Consider the following 12,388-nt stretch of genomic DNA (forward strand, 5'->3'; position numbering starts at 1 on the left):
AAAAAGGCCATCTAGGGCTGTAAATGGCCCTTGGCCCTGAGATTCTCCACCCTTGCTATAGAGATGCTATTTGACACTTGGAAGACTAGCCAACTGTTCTCAAGGTTTTTTCCTTTCTGTTGGAAAGGCTGTTTCCAACCAGGAATCTAAGCCATGCTTGGTGGTTTTGTCCAATAGTGAGTGGAATTCGGACTAATATTTTAAAACCTCTTTCTATGGTTACTAAAACTGACATCCAGGCACATCCAGGTTTAGCAGATCTGAATATTGTCGTTGAAGATATCCCACTTAAAATAAACTCATTTTCATCATGAAACTGGCAATTGAAATTGAAAAATATGGTCCCTGTGGTCATCCTAGTCTTTGGCTACTTCTTCTATTGAGTCTTAGGCTATGTTCACACACGTTGTGTTTTTTTCAATCAAAAATATGCAGCAAAACTGATCTCTGGCAGGAAATCTGCCTAAAAAATGCTTGTTTTGCTGCTTTTTTTCAGGGGTTTTTCAGCATTTTTTTCACTGTCCTTCTGTCTCTATTCATGCATGTACATAAAATTCTGTGAAAAAAAGAACCCCTTTCTATTTTGCCATCAAAAATGCTGAAAAAATGTACCTGCGTTTTTTGGTGCGTTTTTTCAACGGGTTTTTTTTACCACTCATTACTTCCTATGGGTGAAAAAACGCTGAAAGAAGTGACATGCTCTATTTTCCAAAAACCCAACCAAGGCAGAAAATACGCAGCAAAAAAATACAAGTTGTGTGAACAGAGAATTCTGGTTTCTCATAGACTTTGCTGGTACTTCAAAACGCAACTGAAAATTTGCATAAAAATCTGCCACAAAATTCGCTGAAAAACACAACGTGTGTGAACATAGTCTTAGTCTTTTGTTTGCTATTTTCTTTACCTCCTCACCCCTACCTACTCCCCCTCCAAATCTTTATTCTTCATCCCTTCCTCCTTCTTTCCCCATCTTGCACATCTTAAGTTTATTTCTTCTTTCTTCCTCTTCTCTTATTTTACTCATACTTGACAGGCTGACATATGATGGCATTTTCCATATCACATTATATGATATATACTACATTTTATATATGCTGGCCTGTGTGCTAGCAGATGTTTTCTTGTAACTGCTTGTTCTTGCAATTCTGTGTTATCTTGCTATACTTTTCATAAATAATGATAAAAATCTATTGCAGAAAAGCTGCCATTTTCTGAGACCTGTCCATCAATGGAGCTCTGGGGGTCTTGCTTTTTTGCATCCCGAGCTGCTGTTTTTTTATACTAATTTTTAACTTTTTTATTTTTGAAGGGAACAAAGGACTGATTATAAACTTTTGTATAATTGGATTTTTTATGTTTTATGAACAAAGTTTTTATTTTATTTTTACTTTACTTTACTTTTTAGTCACCTTAAAGGGAACATGTTACCAGTAGTGATGAGCGAGCATGCTCGTTACTCGAGATTTACGAGCATGGTCAAGCGTTTTCCGAGTATTTTCAGTGTGCTCGGGTGTTATGTTTGACTCACTCCGTGCACATGATTTGCAACTGTTTGACAGCTTTAATTCATGTGAGGAATGCCTGTTTCTTAGGCATTCCTCACATGTATTAAAGCTGTCAAACAATCGCAAATCATGCGCACAGAGAGACTTAAACATAACACCCGAGCACGCTGAAAATACTCGGCGAGCACTCGAGCATGCTCGATGAAAGGGTTAACAGAACATACTCGCTCATCACTAGTCATCAGAAATAATACTATTAACTTGCAGATATCCGGTTAATCTGCAAGTTTAACCGCACCCCCGGCCCTGACTGACATTGGCTCTGCATTGCGGCTGATTGTCAGTCAATGCTGGGGCGCCATTACAGCCGCTGCGGTCTATACTCGGAGCAGGTGACTTGGCCAGCACCACCCTCACCCCCATGACTGAAACTGAACGCTGGTGGGGAGAATACAGTTAATTTTCTCCCCGCTGCATTCGGCTACGCGCAGGCGCCGTGCAGCATGATAACGCTGTTGACATGCAGCTTAATGAATGGTGATTGTAAATGAAGCTGTTGTAGTTCTGAATGTAATGATAATGCGACTGCTGAAAAGTCATCTGTACAGAACAGGAAATCCAGTATTATGCTCAGCGATGTGTGAAAATTACAATATTTCAGTTTTTTCTTTTAAATATTGTAATATGGAAAATGGAAAGAAAATCTTTTTTCGATATCAATAATGATTTATTGTATTCCTATAATAATAATGATCTAGAAGTTGACTTCTACAATTAAGTCCTGGTTGAAATCTTTTAATTAATTGGAAATTTCAAATTCCTTCTGTTTTATGAAAATGTTATTTCCAGTCCTCTCCTTGTATTAGACCTGTTAAAAGGGTTGTTAGGATGATACATAAAAGTGATAAAGCAATACCTCCCCCCCACCCCCCTGTGTTGGCATGCAGCTGGCACATGCCTGAGTCAGGTAGAGGATCATTTCAGAAGGAGTGGGCTTGTGTAAAGTGCGGGATCCTTTCTTACCATGTTGCATTTAGTTTACCTGTGGCTTGATGTTCACCAAGCTGTCCATGTAACCTCGAAGCGTCATTAGCATTTTTTGGAAAGTGGTGAGAAAAGCTTTTTAGCCTAACTTAATTCTCTTCAAAAAAACATAATATATATATATATACACATAATATTATCTGTGTTAAATTACCAGACTTGTAAAGACTTGATTGCAAGAGTCAAGAGTATTTATTTATTGAAACCTCTTTATTTTTCCATCAACAGTTCGTGTAATCTAAAAGAAGAAAAGCCAATAAAAACAATGCCGGCCTTCCACATTTTATATAAGAATTTTATCACAGGCTGTGATTCTTAGTTCACGACCGGCTGCCCTACTGTAAGTGGGAATATAGAATGTTATATATGTGTGTGTGTGTGTGTGTGTGTGTTTTATACTGTTTGTAGTAACTATTTCTAATATATATTTGTACATACGTATATGTTTGTGTGTGTGTATATATCTTCACTGATTCACTCATAAAGAAAATCTTGATTGGCTCTGTTCTGCACTGTATCCTGCAACCTACCTGATTGACAGGTCTCTCCTGTGTGTACATAGGGAGAGTCCTCTCAATTCCCTGGTGCATCACTGTGATAAGCTGGCTGAGAGAGTCACTGGCATTCGTGCTGCCAGGCTCTGATTCGTGCTGCCCATGATTTACTCAGCACAAATTAGTTGACAGGTTCCCTTTAATGATTCCCATGCAGTCTACTTACTTTATACAGCAGCTACTATGTTCATCCACTGTTATTTAATGAGGTGTTGTCAAGTTCTTAAATTGCTTTAATTACTTTTTAATGACAGCATGAAAATAATCAAGTTTGTCTTTGCCTTGTTTTTCCTATCTGCTGTCATTCTGCTATTAGAGATTTTATATTTTATAGCGTACCAGTAAAATCTGCTTGTGTCAAGAAACCCATTGCCAAAACTTTATCTTACGACTATTTTTTTTTTAAATCAAACGTTTTTTATTAATTTTTATAGGGCTCGGGGTATAGACATTACTGGGCAGGCTGGGAGCCTTCCCCAGTGATGTCCATACCCCCAGCCCTACTCAGTGATATTTATGCCCCCCAGCGTTATCTATGACCCCAGCTCACCCCATTGATGTATATGCCTCCCAGCCCTCCTCAGTGATGTCTATGCCCCCAGGGATGTCTGTGCCCCTTAGCCCTCCACATTGATGTATATGCACACCAGCTGTCCCTACTGATGTATATGCTTCTCAGCCCTCCCCAGTGATTTTAATGAAGAGGAGATTCTAATGTAATACAGCACTTTGTTTTGCAACTTTCAGAGTCTCTCTCTACTCCCTTGTAGCTTTTTATTTTTGTAAATCACTTTCTCAACTAACCTATTAATTTATTTTCTATAGACCATGCACAGCCCTGTGTGGATGATGGGAATGTGATACACTTTATTAAAAATCACATTCTTAATTTTTCTCAGTCATGTAGTAACAGTTATTCAAACCTCACGTTATGTAAAGGCAATTTTATTTAGTTGACATGATCAAATGGTATATACCGTATATACGCAAGTCTAAGCTGACTTTTTCAGAACATTTTTTATGTTGAAAAAGCCCCCATCGGCTTATACGTTATATACTCAGGTATAGTATATACGTTCCGATGGTGGTGGGGAGGTTGCGGCAGCAGAAGAGCACTGCACAGGCAGTAGCCGCTGCTGCAGCTACCACGTGTGCCCGCTGCTAAAAGAAAATTAATACTCACTCTTCTCCATGCTCATGTGAGTGGAGAGGAGTGAATATTAATTTTCTTTAATAGCGCGCACTGTCAGCAGCGCCGCAGCTTCTGCTGCGGCTCAGCTATCCTCTGTGCCCACTATTAGAGAGAATGAATATTCACTCCTCTCCACTCCCATGGGCACACACAGGATTGTTGCTGACAGTATGCGCTGTTAAAGAAAGTGGATATTCACTCCTCTCCACGTCCATAGTCCTGGTGTGAAGAGGAGTGAATATCCCCACAGCTCACATTGGCATCTGAGGGCGCATGGCAGTGACATCATGCGATGCTCAAGTGCTCAGATGAACTAGTGGCAGAACAGGATACAGCGCTGGAGCAGAGGGGAGGAAGGAAGGTGAGTAAAAGTGTTTATTTTTTTCTTGTGTGCGGTGATGGGGGGGGCATGTATACCAGGATAGGGGGCCATGCATACCACGATTGGGGATGAGGGTTGCCATACATAGCAGGATTGGTGATAAGGTGACCATGCATACCCGGATTGGGGATGAGGGGACCATTCATACCAGAATTGGGTATGAGGGGACCATGCTTACCAGGATTGGTGATGACGGGAGCCATGCATACCAGGATTAGATGAGAGGGCCATATATACCAGGATTGGGGGACCATGCATATGAGGATTGGGGATGAGGGGGCCATACCTACCAGGATTGGGGATGAGGGACTCATGCATACCAGGATTAGGGTGAGGAACCCATGCATTCCAGGATTAGGGATGAGGGACCCACGCATACCAGGATTGGGGATGAGGGGCCCACGCATGCCAGGATTGGGGATGAGGGGCCCATGCATGCCAGGATTGGGGATGAGGGGCCCATGCATACCAGGATTGGGGATGAGGGACCCATGCATACAAGGATTGGGGATGAGGGGCAATGCTTGCCAGGAAGGGGAAATTTACCAGTAGTTGCTGCATTTCCCACCCCTGGCTTATACTCGAGTCAATACTTTTTCCTATTTTTTGTGGTAAAATTAGGTGCCTCGGCTTTTATTCGGGTTGGCTTCTACTCTCGTATAATGTAAAAAACATTTAAAAAGACCAAAACGATAATAAGACAAAAACTGACCTAGTCTCTGTAGGACTTGGGTCCAGCCAACTGCCCTGAAACCTCAAACAATGTATAACATGATTGGTGTATAACATGTTTAATAATTATACAAAAAAGATGATTACATACAGATTAGTCAGGGCTCATATACTTGATAAATTTAATGTACTCAAGAATATAGAAAGTGCATAACATTCATATCAAGTGCAATGGGAAGCAAATATGCTTTACGTATACACAGCAGCAAATATGTGAATAAAATCCTATATCAATCCGCAGCATTACTAATGTTAATCTGCAGTTTTGGTATTCAGCACTTATGAGGAGTTTTTAGTACAGAGTAAATTAGCATGAGCTCACTATAAAAGAGTAATACAATACCAGCACCACCAATTAAAAGTGGGTCCATTTAGAGGGGTTGTGCCACCATAAAGAATACAGTAAACCAACCAGAAAAGGTGGAAATAGTTTTGTAATTCATAGTGATTCAAAATTATGCTTCATTCAAAAGTTACCAAGCTTTTATTTTTTGAATGCTGCTCTCTGGTGCCCCCTCATGTTATTCCATTACGTCCTGGTAGTGGGTGATCAGCTGGTTGAATTTGCGCAGTTCCTGTCATAAGAGCTCCCCACCCGCAGCGTGCACAATGTATTCTCTGTCACAAGGCTCAGATTCAGACCCTCCCCCTGCACTCACAGCTGATTTCCTGGTGATTCACCCTCTCCCCCTGCACTCACAGCTCATCTCCAGGTGATTCACCCTCTCCCCCTGCACTCACATCTGGTTTCCTGGTGATTCACCCTCTCCCCCTGCACTCACAGCTCATCTCCAGGTGATTCACCCCACCCCCTGCACTCACATCTGATTTCCTGGTGATTCACCCTCTCCCCCTGCACTCACAGCTCATCTCCAGGTGATTCACCCTCTCCCCCTGCACTCACATCTGGTTTCCTGATGATTCACTCTCTCCCCTGCACTCACAACTGATCTCCGGGTGATTCACCCCACCCCCTGCACTCACATCTGGTTTCCTGGTGATTCACCCTCTCCCCCTGCACTCACAACTGATCTCCAGGTGATTCACCCCACCCCCTGCACTCACATCTGGTTTCCTGGTGATTCACCCTCTCCCCCTGCACTCACAACTGATCTCCAGGTGATTCACCCTCTCCCCCTGCACTCACAGATGATCTCCGGGTGATTCACCCCACCCCCTGCACTCACAGCTGTTCTGCAGATGAGACACCTCCTCCCCCTGCACTCACAACTGATCTCCACGTGATTCACCCCACCCCCTGCACTCACAGCTGTTCTGCAGATGAGACACCCTCTCCCCCTGCATTCACAGCTGATCTCCACGTGATTCACCCCACCCCCTGCACTCACAGCTGTTCTCCAGATGAGACACTCTCTCCCCCTGCACTCACAACTGATCTCCAGGTGATTCACCCATCTCCCTGCACTCACAGCTGATCTCCAGGTGAGACACCTCCTCCCCCTGCACTCACAGCTGATCTCCAGATGAGACACCCCCTCCCCCTGCACTCACAGCTGTTCTCCGGGTGAGACACCCCCTCCCTCTGCACTCATAGCTGATCTCTGGGTGAGACACCCCCTCCCCCTGCACTCACAGCTGAAATCTGGATGAGACACCTCCTCCCCCTGCACTCACAGCTGAAATCTGGATGAGACACCTCCTCCCCCTGCGCTGACTGCTGATCTCCAGGTGAGACACCTCCTCCCCCTGCACTCACAGCTCATCTCCGGGTGAGATACCCCCTCCATCTGCACTCACAGCTGATCTCCAGGTGAGACACCCCCTCCCCCTGCACTCACAGCTGATCTCCGGGTGAGACACCCCCTCCTTCTGCACTCACAGCTGATCTCCAGGTCAGACACCCCCTCCCCCTGCACTCACAGCTGATCTCCAGGTGAGATACCCCCTCCCCCTGCACTCACAGCTGATCTCTAGGTGAGACACCCCCTCCCTCTGCACTCACAGCTGATCTCCAGGTGAGACACCCCCTCCCTCTGCACTCACAGCTGATCTCCAGGTGAGATACCCCCTCCCCCTGCACTCACAGCTGAAATCTGGATGAGACACCTCCTCCCCCTGCACTCACAGCTGAAATCTGGATGAGACACCTCCTCCCCCTGCGCTGACTGCTGATCTCCGGGTGAGATCATCTAGTTCACAGACTTGTAAGCAGCATAGCAGAGACTCTTCCTGTGCTTAGTCTGTGAATCAGATGATCTCACGCAGAGATCAGCTGTGAATGCAGGTGGAGGTAGTGAATCACCTGGAGATCAGCTGTCAGTGCAGGGGGAGGGGGTGTCTCACCCTGAGATCAGCTGTGAGTGCAGGAGGAGGGGGTATCTCACCTGGAGATCAGCTGTGAGTGCAGGAGGAGGGGGTGTCTCACCTGGAGATCAGCTGTGAGTGCAGGAGGAGAGGGTATCTCACCTGGAGATCAGCTGTGAGTGCAGAGGGAGGGGGTATCTCACCTGGAGATCAGCTGTGAGTGCAGGAGGAGGGTGTGTCTCACCTGGAGATCAGCTGTGAGTGCAGGAGGAGAGGGTATCTCACCTGGAGATCAGCTGTGAGTGCAGGGGGAGGAGGTGTCTCACCTGGAGATCAGCTGTGAGTGCAGGAGGAGAGGGTATCTCACCTGGAGATCAGCTGTGAGTGCAGGAGGAGGAGGTATCTCACCCGGAGATCAGCTGTGAGTGCAAGGGGAGGGGGTATCTCACCCGGAGATCAGCTGTGAGTGCAGGGGGAGGGGGTATTTCACTCGGAGATGAGCTGTGAGTGCAGGGGGAGGATGTGTCTCACCTGTAGATCAGCTGTGAGTGCAGGAGGAGAGGGTATCTCACCTGGAGATCAGCTGTGAGTGCAGAGGGAGGGGGTATCTCACCTGGAGATCAGCTGTGAGGGCAGGAGGAGGAGGTGTCTCACCTGGAGATCAGCTGTGAGTGCAGGAGGAGAGGGTATCTCACCTGGAGATCAGCTGTGAGTGCAGGAGGAGGAGGTATCTCACCCGGAGATCAGCTGTGAGTGCAAGGGGAGGGGGTATCTCACCCAGAGATCATCTGTGAGTGCAGGGGGAGGGGGTATTTCACTCGGAGATGAGCTGTGAGTGCAGGGGGAGGCTGTGTCTCACCCGGAGATCAGCTGTGAGTGCAGGAGGAGGTATCTCACCTGGAGATCAGCTGTGAGTGCAGAGGGAGGGGGTATCTCACCTGGAGATCAGCTGTGAGGGCAGGAGGAGGGGGTATCTCACCCGGAGATCAGCTGTGAGTGCAGGAGGAGGAGGTATCTCACCTGGAGATCAGCTGTGAGTGCAGGAGGAGGAGGTATCTCACCCGGAGATCAGCTGTGAGTGCAGGGGGAGGGGGTATCTCACCCGGAGATCAGCTGTGAGTGCAGGGGGAGGGGGTATTTCACTCGGAGATGAGCTGTGAGTGCAGGGGGAGGATGTGTCTCACCTGGAGATCAGCTGTGAGTGCAGGAGGAGAGGGTATCTCACCTGGAGATCAGCTGTGAGTGCAGAGGGAGGGGGTATCTCACCTGGAGATCAGCTGTGAGGGCAGGAGGAGGGGGTATCTCACCCGGAGATCAGCTGTGAGTGCAGGGGGAGGAGGTGTCTCACCTGGAGATCAGCTGTGAGTGCAGGGGGAGGAGGTATCTCACCTGGAGATCAGCTGTGAGTGCAGGGGGAGGAGGTGTCTCACCTGGAGATCAGCTGTGAGTGCAGGGGGAGGAGGTATCTCACCTGGAGATCAGCTGTGAGTGCAGGGGGAGGAGGTGTCTCACCTGGAGATCAGCTGTGAGTGCAGGGGGAGGGGGTATCTCACCTGGAGATCAGCTGTGAGCGCCTGGGGAGGGGGTGTCTCACCTGGAGATCAGCTGTGAGTGCAGATGGAGGGGGTATCTCACCCGGAGATCAGCTGTGAGTGCAGGGGGAGGGGGTATCTCACCTGGAGATCAGCTGTGAGCGCCTGGGGAGGGGGTATCTCACCCGGAGATCAGCTATGAAGCAGGGGGAGGAGGTTCCAACCTGAGATCAGCTGTGATTGCGGGGGGAGGGGGTGAATCACAGACACACTGTGCTTACAGCAAGGAGCCTTGTGACAGAGAATACATTTTGCACGCTGTCGGTTGGGAGCTCTTATGACAGAAACTGCGCAAATTCAACCAGCTGATCACCCACTACCAGAACATAGTGGAATAACGCCAGGGGGCGACAGAGAGCAGCATTCATAAAAGTAAAAGCTTGGTATCTTTTTAATGAAAAATAATTTTGAATCACCATAAATTACAAACTATTTCCACCTTTTCTGGTTGGTTACTTGTATTCATTATAGTGGCACAACCCCTTTAAGAAGGATACTACTCTGAGGTACAGGATAAGACCAGAAAGGGTGTTCCCCCACTCGAATCGCCGCTACCAGTGCGGCTTCATCAGGAGTACATGCATTAAAGAGCGTTCAAAGCTTGTGTGTACATGTATGTATATAATATATATTTATGTAACTCATAAATTAACTTACATCTGGAGGGGCGGCCGCCTCGGCAAACAGACTTGCGCCAAAATACTCTGACATTGTTTCCCCGTAAGTGCTGGCCCGAGTACTGTGGTCCCCAGTAATCTGCCTGGGGGGCCACAGAGAAGCTGATCACGGGCCCGGGGTTCCCCAGCCCTGCTCTAATGGAAATGTACTGCAGAGGAAACCAGCTATTGCAATGACAATGACTCAAAAAGATCTAATCAAATAAAAGTTTAAGATCCAGTAGCAGTTTTAGTATTCAGCACTTATGAGGAGTTTTTAGTACAGAGTAAATTAGCATGAGCTCACTATAAAAGAGTAATACAATACCAGCACCACCAATTAAAAGTGGGTCCATTTAGAGGGGTTGTGCGACCATAAAGAATACAGTAAACCAACCAGAAAAGGTGAAAATAAATAGATTTGTAATTTATTGTGATTAAAAATTATGCTTCATTCAAAAGATACCAAACTTTTATTTTTTAAATTATGCTCTCTAGCGCCCCCTGGCGTTATTCCACTATGTTCTGGTAGTGGGTGATCAGCTGGTCAAGATTGCGCAGTTCCTGTCATAAGAGTTCCCCACCCGCAGCCTGCACAATGTATTGTCTGTCACAAGGCCCCCTGCTGTAAGCACAGTGTCTGTGATTCACCCCCTCCCCTTGTGCTCACTGCTCACCTCCTGCTGACTCACCCCCTCCTCCTGAACTCACAGCTGTTCTCCGGGGTATTCACCCTCTCTCCTTGCGCTCACCGCTCATATCCGGATGAGATACCCCCTCCTCCTGCACTCACAGCTGATCTCCGGGTGAGATACCCCCTCCCCCTGCACTCACAGCTGATCTCCAGGTGAGACACCCCCTCCCCCTGCACTCACAGCTGATCTCCAGGTGAGATACCCCCTCCCCCTGCTCTCACAGCTGATCTCCGGGTGAGACACCTTCCCCCTGGGCTCACAGCTGATCTCCGGGTTAGACACCCCCTCCCCCTGTGCTAACAGCTCATATTTGGGTGAGATACCCCCTCCTCCTGCACTCACAGCTGATCCCCAGGTGAGACACCCCCTCCCCCTGCCTCACAGCTGATCTCCAGGTGAGACACCACCTCCCCCTGTGCTAACAGCTCATATTCGGGTGAGATACCCCCTCCCCCTGCACTCACAGCTGATCTCCGGGTGAGATACCCCCTTCCCCTGCCTCACAGCTGATCTCCGGGTGAGACACTCCCTCCCCCTGCACTCACAGCTGATCTCCGGGTGAGACACCCCCTCCCCCTGCACTCACAGCTGAAATCTGGATAAGACACCTCCTCCTCCTGCCTCACAGCTGATCTCCGGGTGAGACACTCCCTCCCCCTGCACTCACAGCTGATCTCCGGGTGAGACACAGCCTCCCCCTGCACTCACAGCTCACCTCCAGGTGAGATACCCCCTCCCCCTGCACTCACAGCTGATCTCCAGGTGAGACACCTCCTCCCCCTGCACTCACAGCTGATCTCCAGGTGAGATACCCCGTCGCCCTGCACTCACAGCTGATCTCCAGGTGAGACACCTCCTCCCCCTGCACTCACAGCTGATCTCCAGGTGAGATACCCCCTCCCCCTGCACTCGCAGCTGATCTCCAGGTGAGATACCCCTCCCCCTGCACTCACAGCTGATCTCCAGGTGAGATACCCCCTCCCCCTGCACTCACAGCTGATCTCCAGGTGAGATACCCCCTCCCCCTGCACTCACAGCTGATCTCCAGGTGAGATACCCCCTCCCCCTGCACTCACAGCTGATCTCCAGGTGAGATACCCCCTCCCCCTGCACTCACAGCTGATCTCCAGGTGAGACACCCCCTCCCCCTGCACTCACAGCTGATCTCCAGGTGAGATACCCTCTTCTCCTGCACTCACAGCTGTTCTCCAGGTGAGATACCCTCTTCTCCTGCACTCACAGCTGATCTCCAGGTGAGATACCCCCTCCCCCTGCACTCACAGCTGATCTCAGGGTGAGATACCTCCTCCTCCTGCCCTCACAGCTGATCTCCAGGTGAGATACCCCTCCTCCTGCACTCACAGCTGATCTCCAGGTGAGATACCCCCTCCTCCTGCACTCACAGCTGATCTCCAGGTGAGATACCCCCTCCCCCTGCACTCACAGCTGATCTCCAGGTGAGATACCCCCTCCTCCTGCACTCACAGCTGATCTCCAGGTGAGATACCCCCTCCCCCTGCACTCACAGCTGATCTCCAGGTGAGACACCTCCTCCTCCTGCACTCACAGCTGATCTCCAGGTGAGATACCTCCTCCTCCTGCACTCATAGCTGATCTCCAGGTGAGATACCCCCTCCTCCTGCACTCACAGATGATCTCCAGGTGAGATACCTCCTCCTCCTGCACTCACAGCTGATCTCCAGGTGAGATACCCCCTCCTCCTGCACTCACAGCTGATCTCCAGGTGAGATACCCCCTCCTCCTGCACTCA

This window comes from Phyllobates terribilis, unplaced genomic scaffold (assembly GCF_046119375.1).
Source record: "Phyllobates terribilis strain yellow unplaced genomic scaffold, ASM4611937v1 Scaffold_147__1_contigs__length_4592116, whole genome shotgun sequence".
In the NCBI taxonomy this organism is placed as follows: Eukaryota; Metazoa; Chordata; class Amphibia; order Anura; family Dendrobatidae; genus Phyllobates; species Phyllobates terribilis.